Raw genomic sequence first — 15951 nt, forward strand, 5'->3', positions numbered from 1 at the left:
AGCTTGTATTTAGAATATATAAAGAACTCTTAAAACTCAACAATAAATAATCTAATAATATATGGCATAATATTTTGATGTTCTATTCATATATATCTGAACACTTTTGGGTCTATGTGCTCAAATGCTTGAAATGTCAACAACTGGAGGAGCTAACATTTGGGAAAACTTTATTTCTGCTAAAAAATCAATACAATGCTTAGGCAAAAATACTACACAATACACACTCTTTCTGTAGATGTCAAGAGACATTACTCCAAAGAAAATGTGCAAATGGCAAATACACACATGGAAAGTTTTTCAATATCGCTAGTTATAAGAGGAATGCAAATCAAAACCACAATGAAATAAGATTCCACACAGAGTAGCCTGACTGAAATAAAAAAGGCAGATAGCACCAAGTGTTTTTGAGTAGGTAGAGAAATTGGAATCCTTCAACATTGCTGGTGCAATTGTAGCCACTGTAGAAAACGGTTTGGCAAATCCTCAAAACGTTAAACATAGAGTCATTGTATGACCCAGCAATTATACTCCTAGACATTTGTTCCAGAGAATTAAAAACATATACCCACACAGAAAATCTGCACATGAATGCTCTTAGAAACATTATTTCTAATAGCCCAAAAGTGAAAATAACCCACATTTTCATCAACAGATAAGTAGATAAGAAAACGTCATTTATCCACTCAACAGAATATTATTCACAATAAAATGGAATGAAGTACTGATACACACTACAACACACGTGCACCTGAAAATTATCACTAAATGAAAGAAGCTAGTTACAAAAAAATCCGCACATGGTATGATTCCCTTGATATGAAATTTTCAGAATAGGTAGGTCTATAGAGACAGAAGCGAATTTGTGGTTGCCAGGGCGTAGGGATAGCGGGAAGTGGGGAGTGACAGCTAATGGTTACAGCGTTTCATTTTGGAGTAATAAAGATACTGTGAAATTAGATAACGGTGATGTTTCCACAACTCGTTGAATATACTAAAAACCACTGAAGTAATATGCTTTAAAAGGGTGAATTTTATGGTATGTGAATTATATCTCAATTAAGATGTTATTTAAAAAAGCATTCAGTGTCTCCCGGCTCTCTTATCAGAACGCCCCAAGGTCCCTCTGGTTTTCTGTCCATACCCTTTGTCTCTCCCTTGTGCAGCACACTACAGAAACTTACCTTTTGTTGACTCCTGATGTGTTCCTTGGGTCTTTGGCTGGTGAATTTTACCAATTCTTCAATCTTTATTATTGACAATGATAACAACATATGTATTCAAATGATTTAGAATTTCTCAAGGTTTTTTTGTTTGTTTGTTTTCTTTTCACCATGTATCATTCAATCTTCACAAAAGCTCACTGAGATATGCTATTAGAGTGAAGACTGCAAGAGTTAGAGAGGTTATTGGCCCAAAGCTACAGAGCTTGTTAAGAAGTTGAACCAAAGTCTCTAGATTACAAAACGTTTTATTTCTTTTTGAATTTGTTCCGAGATATAGTCATTTTGCTTTAATTTCCCAAGATACAAAGTGACGCTCACTTTCCTCAGTGGAGAAACCTATATTTTTCTTCCAAAATTACTCAGTGTTTAATTTTTTCTCTAAATCTATTTCGTTCTTTAATGTATAAGACTGAACTCCTGTGGCTTGTCTTGGTAACAAGTCATACAGTAAAGAGGTAATTTATGTTGAAATGCCATATCGTTTAATAGGACGGCATCTTACTCTGTGACCAGGAAAAGTACTACATTTGTATATTCTTCTGTTTTTCCTGGAACCACCGGTACTGTGACTATAACTCCAACTTGGTCAAGTAACGGAATCTAGACTGTTTTTCCTCTGACATAAACTGCAATGAACATTATAAAAGTAAAACGGACTGTTTGTAGCTTGAAATCCTCTTTTCAATTTCATTTTATAGAATCTCAAAATACAAGTTGCAAGTGGCCTCTTTTATTATTGTTCCAAATAGTGCTATTGCCCAGTTATTCATGAGCTGAGTTACCAGTGCATATATTTATGTTTTATGAATCGCTTTGATTCTAAAAAGTAAGCTTTTATTTATTTCATTTTCAAATTTTCTTCTCCAGTCTCATTGAACTCTTTATTAATCTAGATTTGTTGTATTTTGTTCTCTTCAGTCTACTGCTGATACTATCATCTATTTTCTTTTTATCTTTTTTACATCATAGTTTTGTTTTGGTTTTGATTTTGGCTTCTCTCAAATAAGCATGCTAATTAACTTTCCCTTCGCATTTTTTTTCCAGTATTAGCAATATGTGGTAATATTTGGAGAGAGAGTTCTAAGTACTCAAATCTACTTTGTTTATTCAATTCCGTTGAGTCAGTGCTGGTTTGGAAAGAGCTTGGAATTAGGAGTGAGATGTGTAAGATGTCATAGTCTACCATTTATTTGTGGTGTGACTCTGAACAAAAAATCACTCAACTTTGTAAAGCCAAAGTTGCCTTTACTGTATGATGGAGATAGTAATACCAATCTTGAGGTTTGTGTAAGAAGTAAATGAGTAAGTAGAGTGAGGCACATAGACAAACTTTATAAAAGGCAGTTAATGCTTATTATTAGCTGTTCTATCCTTAGCTAATGTCTCTGAAGCAGAGGAAAATGAAGGTCGAAAGGACGTCTATAAAATCAAGCAGGCATAGAGCTGGACATACCTTGGAGAGAGTTAGCTCTTTATTTTGTAGTCAGTGAGATAACCTTGCTAGTTTTATACTTTTGGACACAAGAGATAGGGAATAAAAATAGATATTAAATATTTTACCCTGAATCTCTGTTTTCTCCTGAGAATCTCCCCATATTTCCTCAGAATGACTCTGCTTATAATCCATGCATTTATCACTCCAACTGTCTCATCATATAGCCATCTACTGGGATGGAAGTTCCCAGTGGTATGATAAGAATCAGGAAAGCAAACATCTTAGTCAACAATGACGGGCTTTGATGTGTGTTTCTTTGCTCTGCTTAAGTGCATCTTACACGGCATTTGGCCAACCCCACTGTTCTGTCTGTTCCTGGTGGGGAGTGAACTTGGTCCCTTGCCCATAGCACAGGAGAGCAGTGTGCAGACCATCACCTCACATTGGCTGTAGGGTAGAACCCTCTGGCCATGAGGGACTAGGGGTCACTATAGAAGCTGATCTTATTCTGTCTTTGAGTAAAGCGTTGTTTCATCCAGGGCCTGTGTGAGTCATATCTTTCTTGGTGACCCTTGAACCTTCAAGCCAAGCAGTGCATTAACATCCTGGGACTGCTGGTCTTCCCGGTTGCAGGCATTATGTTCTTTGCTATTCTCCACGCAGTAGAACTCTTCCCCTGGGGGTGATAACAGGTGTCACTTGCTAGACACTGTGAGTGGTTGTGTGAGTAACAATGGTTATTCTTGGTGCTGCCATTAAGTTGGGTGTGACCAATAGCTTTCCCCTAGTTTCTTTCTCTCATAATGCTGTCAATCCACAGATTGCTACTCATTGCTAGAGAAAGGTGGCAGCTTTTATTTGTTGATGTTGTTAAGAGTTGGTCTGTCTTTTTTAAGCACCATTCTGTGTGATTTTTCTTCTTAGCCATGATGCCGATGTGCTATGTACAAAGATGAGTTTTAGCATTCTTAAAGTTTTCCTACTCTTTCTTCATTAAAGCAATTTTGATGATTTAATCGTATTTCATTAAGGCAATGATTGCTATTTCATATTTCATGCATTTTAGACAATAATTTCTTGTATGTGTTCATCGTTTTCTGAATTTTATTTGTTTCCAATTTGAGAAATGGTACCTGAATCCTGACTACTTCATTTGTCTGTTTGTCAATATGCACAATAAATCTTGACGCAATATTGCATTTTAAGTTTTGTGGGCATCTGGCCTGAAGATCTTATTCTTTTTACTTTATCATTTGGAAATTACTTTCAGAAATTCTATGAAATATCCTGGAAATGTGTTAAAGGGCAGCATTGGGAATAACATTGAATTAATTCTAGAGAACATACAGGATGTGCTTACTTTCCCTTTGTGAATATCTTATGTTCTAAGTCAGTCTTGTTCAAAAACGTTTTCTATGAGGACAGAAACATTCTGCAACTATGCTAGCCTATACTGTAGTCATGAGTCACATGTGGCTACTGAGCATTTGAAACGTGGCTAGTGCTAACCAGGAACTAAATTTTCTATTTTACCTAATTTTAACTGACTTAAATTTAAATCTAAATTAGAGCCACATGTGGCTAGTGTTTTCCATATTACGAGGGCAGCTCTAGATCTTATAGCTTATTGTCTGTGCTTTATACAATCTTCTGACATTACTTGTCTGAAGAATGGTTCAACCAAAGCCAAAAGAGTTACAGAAAACTAATAAAAAATCAATGGTATAATGGAAGCAGCACAGGATTTGGAGTCATACAGAATTTGATGTACATTCAAGAAAGCCACTTAATCTTTCTTAGTCTTTATGAAAGAGGATTAGAATACATTCTTCTATAAATGTGTGGAGTGGTGGAGTTAAATCAAATCAAATAGCATGTAAACTCCAGCAAAAATAAGGGACTCAATTGGAATTACTTTCCTTAAATTTCCCCTAGTGCAAGCATCTAGATGGTTGTCACAGGGCATTTCCCACTGCTCAGTTTAGGAGTCCTTCTCAAACAGGGATGTGGATACTTAACATGCTTTTTACAAACACATGTTAATGGTGATACATGCTTTTAGCAGTGTGCTAAGTATTTTGCCTAATATTTCTTTTGTAAATAGAAAGACATGTTTATCTTACAACTTAAGGTAAATTTTAGTATTTGTCTCTTGCTCAGAGATCTATTTGTAAAATTACGTATATTTGGATTTGGTTTTAACAACATACAATTGAACAAGCAAGAGCAAGGAGTTACTTGTTACCCTTATATATTTTTTTCTATATTAGTTGGAAGAACTGAAGCTGCTGTAAAGAAAAGTAGCTACATGTATTGGAAATGCAGAGAGAGAAAAGGGGGCAGCAAATAAGCTCAGATGTACGTGTGTGCAATAAGCAGCAGCCACCTTCCCCTACAACCTGGCTGGGTGAATTAAAATGAGGAAACGTCAGAGCTTTCAGAGACTGAGGAGGTGGCACACGGCCAATCCTGGAATTACAAGGGTGCAGCTACTACATTGCTGCAACAAAGAAATTGGAGTCCTGTGGTTAAAGTTAGAAATTCTTAGTAGAAGCACACATCCAGAAATGCTAGCAGACACGAAAAGAGAAGAAAGTGGCTTCTCCCATTCTCATGCCTTCTGATCTCCCATCACTGTCTCTTATTAGCAGACACTAACAAGAAGCCAGCCGTCAAGAGAGCCGGGGAAATGTAATCTGCATACTCTTCGTCACAGCATTAAAGGGCAAAGAGACTTCAAGCAGGGCTGAAAAAATTTTTTAAAGGTTTGTAACTGGGATATTATCTGTCAAAGTGATAAAAACTTAAAAAAATCATATAGTGGTTTGCTTGCTGATCTCGAAGTTTCTTGGATCTGTGATTCGGTGTCCAGCTATATTTGTAAAACTTTGTTCCCTTTCACTTCTTCACATATTTCTTCTGTCAATTTCTCTGTCATCTCTTTTCTGGTATTCCAATTATGAACATATTAGACCATTTGATATTGTTCTAGAGCTCTTGGATGCTCTCTTATCCTTTTTCTTTGTGTTTGTTTGGTTTCTGTTTAGTTTCTGTTGTCCTCTCTACAAGTTGTCTTATTCTTTCCTTGTGTGAACTGAGCTCATTGAAGGCATTCAGTATCTTCATTACTGTTTTTCTCCTTTCCATTCAATTATTTCATATAGTTCTGATACCTCTGCTGAAATTTCCCATCTGATCTTGTCTAATGTCTACCTTTCCATTAATGCCTTTAAACTATTAATCATTTATTTTAAATTTCTTGTTAGTCTCAACATCTGTGTATTATGTGAGTCTTATTTAGTTGATCGCTTTGTCTGTTGATAGTATGTTATTTCTTTCTTGTCTTTCCATATGCCTTATAACCTTTATTCTTTAAATCCAAATCTCTTGTGTGGGACAGTAGTGATGGAGGTCAATAGATTTTATGCCTGATAATACGCATGCCTTTCTGTCTGCTTTGCCTTTATTATAGGGCTTAGCTTAATTTATTTAAACGTGGGTTGGGTTTGAGACTTGACATTGCTGTCATGTCCATCAGGGACCCACACCCTTCAAATTTATCCAGTGATACTTCTTATTCAGGGTGGGAGCTGTATTGCCAGAGGATTTTCCTCAATGTCTGCTACATCTTCATTTTTAAGTCTTCTCTTTCCATTGTGTTTCAGAGGAGTCCTTTCCACCCTCCTGCAACTCTCCCAGATTTTTGATTCATTCATTCATTCAACAGTAATTTAATAAGTACTAAAGATATATGATCGGGCAAGGCCCTCTCTCCTTTATAGTTCAACTTGGAGCATTAATATTTTTATTCTACAAAGCTTCATGACTATTTTGACTAGTTACAAAAATAGGAAAACACTTTTGGGAATTTGATTTTAGTTGACTTTCATTCACAGGTTACTTTGGTGTGAGCATGACAACTTTAAATAGGAAGTATTCTAATCCAAAAGAAGATAGTGTTTACTAATTTTTAAAATCTTATTTTCTGCCCTGAGCTGGCATTTTATAATATATGAATAGATTTATTATTGAAAACAATATTATTTTATGACTTGCTGGAGCCTTTTTTATGCAAGAGATCATTTGATGAGGACAAATCCTGAATAAAAAGGAAAAAAGTAATTAAAATATCACATACTTTGCCAATATGACAGGACCAAAATGATTTGAATGAAGCTGAATCAATAATTCAAATGACTGGTGATTTAAAATATCAAGTGCTACTGCTGGAAGAAAATTAGTTTCTGTTTTCTCTCCTATATTAGCTTTTTGGTCTAGACTTCAGCAGAAAAAACATTAGTTCACAAACAACCAAAATGTGTTTTATTCTACAAGATTATAGCGTACTTATATATTCTTTATAATATTTTTGACTTACATATATTACAAAACTGATTATTAAAATCAACACATATATTAAAATATTTTATAAATTTTATTCTAATATTTATTTTATTTTAATTTATTATGAATTTTATTCTAAATAATTTCTATTTTTTAGGAATTTAATTCATGCCTTCAGTTCTAATTATTACCTCTTTCCATATGATTTCTAAACCTTGTGGGATATATTTACCTAAATTTATGTAAATCTATCTTTATACCTAAACCAACCTCTAAATCTTAATTATAATATCTATGTCTCTATCTATCTATCTATCTATCTATCTATCTATCTATCTGTCTGTCTATCTATCTGTCTATCTACCAACTGTCTATGTATGTGGATTTACAGAAATCCATAGATTAACGTTTAGAAATCTTTTCTGGCATCCAGCACTGCATTTGAACTACTGACTTGATGGTTTGTCACATATGATGTTCTGGCTCTCTAAATTCAACATGTCCTGAGCTTAAATTTTTCTCCTGTGGACTCAAGACAAACTTTTCTCCTGATTCCCTGTTTATATTAATAGCAGCAGCAATCTCAAATCTTGGAGTCATACGTCATACTTAATTCAATCTCCAGCAACCAAACTCTCTAAGCTTTCTATTCCACAAACAATAGAACTTAGGTCAAATTTTGCTATTCCCAGAGTAATTCTTTACTGAATCTCTGCCTTGATTTTTGACACAGAAATGCAGTCTGTTGCATTTTATTTATCCATTCAACAGGTCTTATTAAACGCTTGCTCTTTCCAGGCATGAAGAAAACAGGAGAGGATGCATCTGCTATTTGTCCTGAGCTCAAAGATGTAAGAGTCTAGCTGAGAAGACCAATATTAAATAATTACATTGTAATTCATTGACACTTTTGCATGATGAAGTTATTTTATTCCACTTGCCTTGCAAGAAAAACTAAAACATCACCTCCTTTCAAGGAAATTTCCTTGGCCCTACTCCAAAGTCCCCATAGCCTGGTGGTTTACATTGTACTTATAATACCAATCTTTTAGCTAATTTTAAATTATTTAATACTGTGTAATTGATTGTAAGCTCATCAAGGAATATTCAACTCTGAACATCCACAGTACTTGGAACTAACAGGAAATCATTAAGTGTGGTGAATATAAATGTGTATAAAATTGTGAAATGCCCATGTTTCATCAGAAAGAGAATATTTTCAAACTCCTTTCTGCTTTGTTTTCCTGCTGTTTTCATTGTTTTTGTTCTTCATTACCAAGAAATTATAGAGTTGTCATGCTGGTTTATAATTATTCACTAACATTATGTGACACGTGTTGTATTATTTTATTCCATGTTATGGGGATAACAATAAAATCAAGCTAGATGCGTGGTAAACAAATGAGTCTAGGAATTACTCCAGGGTAATTCTTTCTATTTTTCTTGTAAATACATGTAGCAGGTAAGCATATAGAATAAGCAGAACCTGCCTAACGAATTCTGATGCCCTGTTTGTTTGTTTTTTTTGTGGCTTTTGTTGAAACTTACGGAAGTTAGTGACTAAAATAAAAATAATAAATGCAGAGTACATGCTACGTAAATGTATATATCTATCTTTTAAAGATGAGAGTGGAAATTTCGTTGCTTGATCATTTTCATATTCATCACACTGGTATGCAAATTTAAACCATCCCTTTCATGTAAATCCTCTCTAAAGAATGACAATGTGCTACTGGGAGGATACCCTAAAGAATATGTCACATACTAAGTAAGGTAGCAGAAGTGTGATCCTTTTCTCTTGGAAATTTAATTTTACTGAATTGCTTTTTGAAATTCCCAATTCCCAAGTCTCCAAGCTATGGGGGAGTTAAGCTTTATTAGTTTACTGCTAGGTAATGGTGTTGTTCTTCTTAAAAAAGAAGGATGTACCAGTGTCACAAATAATAACACTTAGAAAGCTGCTTAGTCATAATGGTAGTCCTATTGATTTCCGTGGATGAAAATAATCGTGAGGGAGCAAAGATGGCATATTTAGTAAGATGGTATTTTTATATAGTAAAGGATAGACTAATAGATTAGTTATTCAGTGAAATGCAACTAGTGATTTTATTTTACTCTTGATTAACTGCTAATGTTTTGCTGTCTCAAACTCATTTAGAGGAAACATCAAGTCACACAGTTAAGTTGACCTTGTTTTTACAAGAGGTCTTAAAACATAAACCAACACATATTAATGTATCAACAAAATAACTCATAAAAATAAATGTTTTTTACTATCATTTCTGGTACTTTCTTCCACACCTCACCTTACGTGGTTTATTAAACTATCCCTCGCCTGAAGTGTCAATATTCAAACATAGCTTTTAATCAATTTGCTAAGTGACAGTTAAGGACATTAGCCAGATTGGCCACATCTTTGTGTGCCCGTGTAGAAGGAACATATCAATTAAAAATTAACCAAAGCTTGCCATTAAAATAGTGCTTGGAGTCATGTTATTTGCTGCCCCTATAATCAGAGTCTGGCTGGCAACTGTGAACTTGAGAGATATGGATGCTGACTGCAGCATATGGATTAGTGGGTGTCCTTTCCTAGAGAATTGTTCCATGTATCCTGACCACACCAATGTGAAGTGCTCAGGGGCTGTCTTTAAATTGACTTTGACTTGTCCGAATCATTTAATAAGGCCATCTTAGAAATAAATAGTTTCATAATGTATCAGAATGTTTGAGTAGCTGAGCAATAGGGAAATAAACACACACACATATAAATAGAAGTTCAAGAAAAAGAGTAATTTCAGAATTTTTCAACATAGAATCCTATTATCATGTAGAAATGATGTTATAATTTCCAACACACACACATACATATGCACAATTATGTTTTCATAGAGATTAATTTTTTCAAAAGTTTAATAATAAAACCAGAAGGGATTTTATTTTATTTTGCTGAGGAAGATTTTCTCTGACCTAACATCTGTTGCCAATCTTCTTTTTGCTTGAGGAAGATTTGCTCTGAGCTAACATCTGTCCCAGTCTTCCCCTATTTTGTATGTGGGTTGCTGCCACAGCATGGCTGCCAACGAGTGGTATAGGTCTGCACACTGGAACCAAACCTGGGCCACCAAAGTGGAGCATGCCAAACTTAACCACTAGGCCAGAGGGTTGGCCCTCAGAAAGGATGTTTTAAATGATTATCTTATGACTTATATGGTTTGGTGAGTAAAAAAAGAAAAAAGAAGAAGATAAATATTCCAAGAAAAAATTAATGCCAATCATTTTGAGGTTAGTGAATTTTATTATGAATGCAGCATCCATGACATAGAAACACACTTACAGCCTGGGTATTATTCCCAGAACCTCTCTATCCTCTTCCATTTGCTCTTGTTTCTTATATGTATTTCCATGGGATTCAAATGATTTCTTTGAGAAAATATTTACAAACCGTTTTTGAACTTGGGATTATTCACATATTGAAGTGTTCCTTTATATTAATAAAATGGCTCTGGTATGATATTCTTGTTTGCAAGTCTTTCCTTGATAGCTCAATTTGCCAGCATGGCTGAAAAGAGTAAACATCTTGAATGTAAGCTCCATTAATTTCCCACTTGGGGAATTTGTGTGTGTGCGTGTTGATTAAGTCATTTTTTTAAGGTGAAGATACTTCAATCACCCAAATCCAATGAGCTGGTTGGCTTTTAAGAAATTACTTTCTTAACGAGAGAAAATATGCCTCTTTTAATAGAAGAAAAAAAGGCTTTTAACCATTAGAATGACTTTGCATATGTGTGCCATCTGTACTTAGTAAGACTGGAAATGGAGTATCTGACTAGAATTTGAAGAAATAGCAAGAACATGTCAGCTTCTGATACGGAAGCTAACAGAACCTGTATAAGAAGGAATATAGCCAGAATAGCCGTTCTCAGGCAGAGATGGCTTCTTGGTGTGTTGTCAAAAAAAAAGAATACTAAATTTGAAGATTAAATGTGATGCGTAATGTTATAAATGAAAAGCATGAGAAAGGGAGGATGAGATGCAGCAAATATATACGTCACTTTGTGTTTTGCATTTTGTAAGGAATGGGGTGTACTGAGGAGACAAAATAATTTCTAGTTTTTAATTGATGGCTTGATTCTTATCAGTTGCTAGGGTGGGTGACAAGGGGAAGTGTGAGCAAACCCATCAGGGTATCACAGGTTGTGGTCACGTTATGGAACACTTGCTCAGCCTTCTTGAGGTTGATAAGGTGTTGAGAACACTAGGAGTGGTCAGCAGCACGGAGCGAGAGGAAGTAAGTATCTACCTTGTCCTCGGAGAGTCAAGGGTCAGGTTCTGCCATCAAGCTTTGAGTGCAAGTCAGGAAATGTTAGAGACATTGGGGTACAAATGTGGTACTTACAAAAAGAGCAGGGGTGGAGGAGGATGGCTACATAATTTGCAGGGCCTTGTGCAAAATGAAAATACAGGGCCCCTTACTCGTAATTATTAAGAACTTGAAGACTGCACCAGAAGAATATTTAACATGGACCCACCTGTGTGCAGGGCCCAGTGTAGTCAAACACACATAAAGGTGGCCTGGGGGTGGAAGACAAAGCCAAAGAATTCACTTAAGGATTCTTTCATCCTTTAAAAAATAAAGACAATAAACTATAGAAATCATTCTATTTATATTATTGTCATATTTAAGTGATTTTTTCCCCCTGTAACTTTATAAAAATTTTAGTGTCCTGTGGCAAGGAAATGCAAAGGCTACATCATCTCAACTGATCAAGTAGACTTAGTTTTTATGTCTCATTGTTTAACTTAATTATTGAGTGAACAGTGCAAAATAGTGAGTTCATGATGCATTTTACTTTATTTCAGATGAATCAATTATTTTATAATCTTAGCTGGTAGTCTAATTTAGTCTATAGGCCTAATAACAATGAAAAGGATAGTTTTATTATTTACATTCAAGGAGATTGCATGGTACATTAAAAATCACACTTGGGTTGTATTGCTAACATGTAGGTGACTGTCTGTGAATCAATTAAATTATTTAAGTCTAAATTGTAAAATTAATATTATGAATATGACTGTCAGTGAATCAAGCTATTTGAAACATGATGTACATTTCCCTATTTGTAAATCAAGGATCTCTAAGGTCACTTTGATACTAACATTGATATAATGTGTGTGTGTGTGTATTTGTGCATGTGCGCCTACGTTTTAAAAAATTTCTCCAAGGGAAAGATCAAACAATGGGCTCTTAAAATTGCTATTTGTTAACCAAGTGAAGGAGAAAAAGCCAACGATCATTTTAGAACAAAAAAGAAAAAAAAACTAATTTATTCTTTTCTAATTCTAAGGCTATTAAACCACGCTTGGCAGCTAGATACTTATATATTTCCAAAATGAATAAAGGTCTTCCCTGGGGTTAATTACAAAGAAATGAAAGTGGTATCTGTTCTGATCACATCACAGTCGTCATTTCTCTAACAACACATTATAAATTAGAGGGGACAAAACACCTCAGAATTATTGTAGGGCCAGAACCTTTCAGATTACCCTTTCTGTGCCCAAGAAATGAATGTTACAGCCAATTTACCCATGAGTTTTAGGATTTAATATAAACGTGCAACTTTCTTCTTCAGAAAAACATTGCAGAAGGCTCTGTATTTGAAAGTCTAGAGTTTTTCATCGCAACCCTGGCTATGCACCGGAATTGCATGGGGTGGGGGGCGTTAACAGAGACCAATGTGCAAGTCCCACTTCTGGGGATTTTAAATAATTAATATAGAGTTGGGCACATTTGCTGAAATTGTTTTTTAAGCTCCTCAAATAATCTCAATCTTTAGGTTAGTTTTGAAAATCATTGGTTGTGGGTCTAGATATGTTTTATTCATATTGTCCATTAATATAGAGAAAGGGAGAATTTGTGCTTTGATAGGGAGAGACCGAAGTGCTCCACACTCCTAAACCTTGGCATCCCTGCCCTGTGTGTGGTTTGATATCTTAGGTCCGGGAACTTTAGAGGCGGAGTCCAGAGCATACTGGATCATGTTTCTCCTGCAGTGGCAAAACCTTAGAAGGAAATGGTTTATGGGGGCTGGGGATAAAGTCACAAGGCGCTGTATTTATGAAAGCCTTTGTTGAAGGTACATCCAGAGATCCTGTGGGAAATAGAAAGAACATCATTGAGCAGGTTCCCTGAAAGTTTCCAGAAGCTGTCATTTCAGATAGATAATGGTGAGTCCAAACTTTGCATAGTGACTGACTCTGAGTTAACACACTTTGGAACACAGGAAAGGACCAAGCAGACAGCTTCTGTCTCCTGTGTATGTGACTGGTCCTGGCAAGGAGGAAAGTTAGAAAAGCTTGAATCACAAGATGCACAAAATTACACAGTTTTGTTTACAAAAGCCAAAACCACTACAGTAAGCAGCCACATACAACTAAAAAACACCTAGGGGCTTTTATTACAGTATAACCCTAGTGGCCAACAGCAAGGGTGCTAGGAAACAAAGAGCTTGAATCCAAATTTCAGCTCTACTGTGTATGAGATGTGGAACTCTTGGCAAGTCATTTGGGTTTTCTAGGCTCAATTCCCTCACCTGTAAAATGGGAATATTAAAATTTACCTAATTTGGAGGGCTGTTTGAAGCCTTCGTTAATTTAAAACAGGAATAGTGTTTAGTATGGAGCAAGTACTCAATATATGTCAGTGATTATAATTATTTTCATTTATTGAAACTCTGATAGTTGAAAAAAGACTGAGATTATTACCAGTAATTTAGCACTTACTATGCTAAATAGCTTATAACTCAGAGCCAGTGGGACAAACCTGCTATCAGGAGCTGCGAAGGGCATGACTTAGCACTGGGAGCACTTCCATCTGTTGCTGTTGATTAAACAAGCCATTGGAATTAAACTTGTCACACGCTAATTATAAAACCAGCAACAGCTAATTCATATGTCTTTGAAATATAGTCCCAGACTAGCAGGTAAACAGTGTCTGCAATTATAGCATCTCATTAATTCTGTAAAAAGTGATAATATTAGTTTGAATTAGGTGGTTAATAGTTCCATTTTCAGAAAAAGTGAAAATTGTGTGGGGTTGAGAAGCTTCTAATCTGCTGCCTGATGTGAAATGTAAGTTAAGGGAGAATCCTAGAATTTGAAGCAGAGAGGTTTTCCTTGGCGAGCAAAACCCACGCTGAGTTTAGTTTGATGACTCAAATACCACTTGGATAACAGAAAAGCTCAGTTTGTTCCAGGTTCGAAAGAAATGATTCCCCAGAGAGTCAGACAAATGAGAAACGTTTTGCACCTCCGCATTCCCTGTAGCCATCCTGAGTTTGACTGAGCTGCTGCTGCAAACCAAGACAGTTGGTTACCACAACCAATGAGGAAAATTCCAGGACTTCGTAGGATATGCAAGCCAGCTGTTCAGTGTATGTCTCATTGGGTGATTAATGCACCAGTTGAAACTGGGAAAAGAGGGTCTTGGAAGATCTTTCCTTACTTATTTGTTGTTAAACATACCTCTTGTGGTTCTTTTATTACTAGGATTACTAGGAGCATTTCTACTTTCTTGGACCAACAGACCACTTTTATTACACGTATTCTTTTCTTGTTTACACCAGCAAGTTTTAGAATATTCGAAGTTTGCAGATGCTTTCTGATGTTCCCTTTTAAAGACCGTTTGTTATTGGGGAAAAGTGATAACTATTGATTCCCCAGAGTACATTTATTCACCCTGGACATAAATACATGATTTAATAAGCTCAAAGACAAGACCTACATATTAAAAATAAATTAAAATAAATTCACTCATTGCTCCTCTGAGTTTTACCAATAATTTATGGAAAAATTACTCTTGTTTTTAATATAGCCAGCAGTGCATCTTTTCTTTTTTTAAAAAAAAGACAATGCATCATTTATGAAAAGGAGAAAGGGAACTAGCATTTATTGAGTACTTACTATCATTTTAACTTATCAACTTACGTTATTTTATTTAATATTCATCTGTAAGGCGTGTATTTTAATCCTCATTTTAAAGAAGAGGAAAGAGAGGCTTTTAGAAGGCAAGTTGCTGAAGGTCACAAAATAAGACAGTTGCTTCCAAAATAAGAAAACTTTCCAGTACCTCTTGTTACTTCAGGTCTCTACTGTTTATATATGTGTACAAACAAACAATAAAATGAAAAGAAATAGAAACATGAGTTTTGGTGTGATCTAAACAATGGATTCCAAATTTGGTCCATCATCAAAACCAGGAACTCCAAAAATTTTTTTCTTTTGGTTGATTTTGTGGGTATCAGATATTTTTAAAGAGCAATGCTAAGTATGTTTGGCGAAACTCTTATTTTCCTTGGTCTATATCACTTAGGATGTTAGAACAGAAACCACTTAAGATCATTTGAAAGCAGTATGCTAAAATTAAAAAATTAAAAAAATTATTGGGTAAGAAAGCCATCTGAGCTTAATACTTTCTCTACAAAATGAGAAAAGTAATACTTGGATTTCCGATGTAATCTAATACGTGCCCATATAAACCTTAAAACCTGACCTTGCAGAAAGTATCACGTGAAATTAAGTTCCTAACACATTGGTACTAGCCATAGCCTCTCCTAAATTACTTGTTCCAATCTTCTACTGATCAGCATTCTGTTGTCTCTGGACAACATAGCTTCCATAGCTTTAAAATTCAGTATTTATTTCCCTTTAAAATAATTTTGCCTTGCTTATTGGCACTTATGTTTGCTGACAATTTCCTGCCTTTCACCTTGATAGTGACCTATTTCCTTCAGCACTTGACCTCAGGAAATTCAGTGCTAACATATGATCTGCCTGACCTGGCTTCTATAACCTCGTATTTCATTACAGTCACCTAGAGGAGCTATGCCCATTTAGGATTTTGTTGTGATGTAAGGGCCAAAAACAGATCAAATCAGATCCTACAAAAGA

Source organism: Equus quagga, chromosome 4 (assembly GCF_021613505.1).
Source record: "Equus quagga isolate Etosha38 chromosome 4, UCLA_HA_Equagga_1.0, whole genome shotgun sequence".
NCBI classification, from domain to species: Eukaryota; Metazoa; Chordata; class Mammalia; order Perissodactyla; family Equidae; genus Equus; species Equus quagga.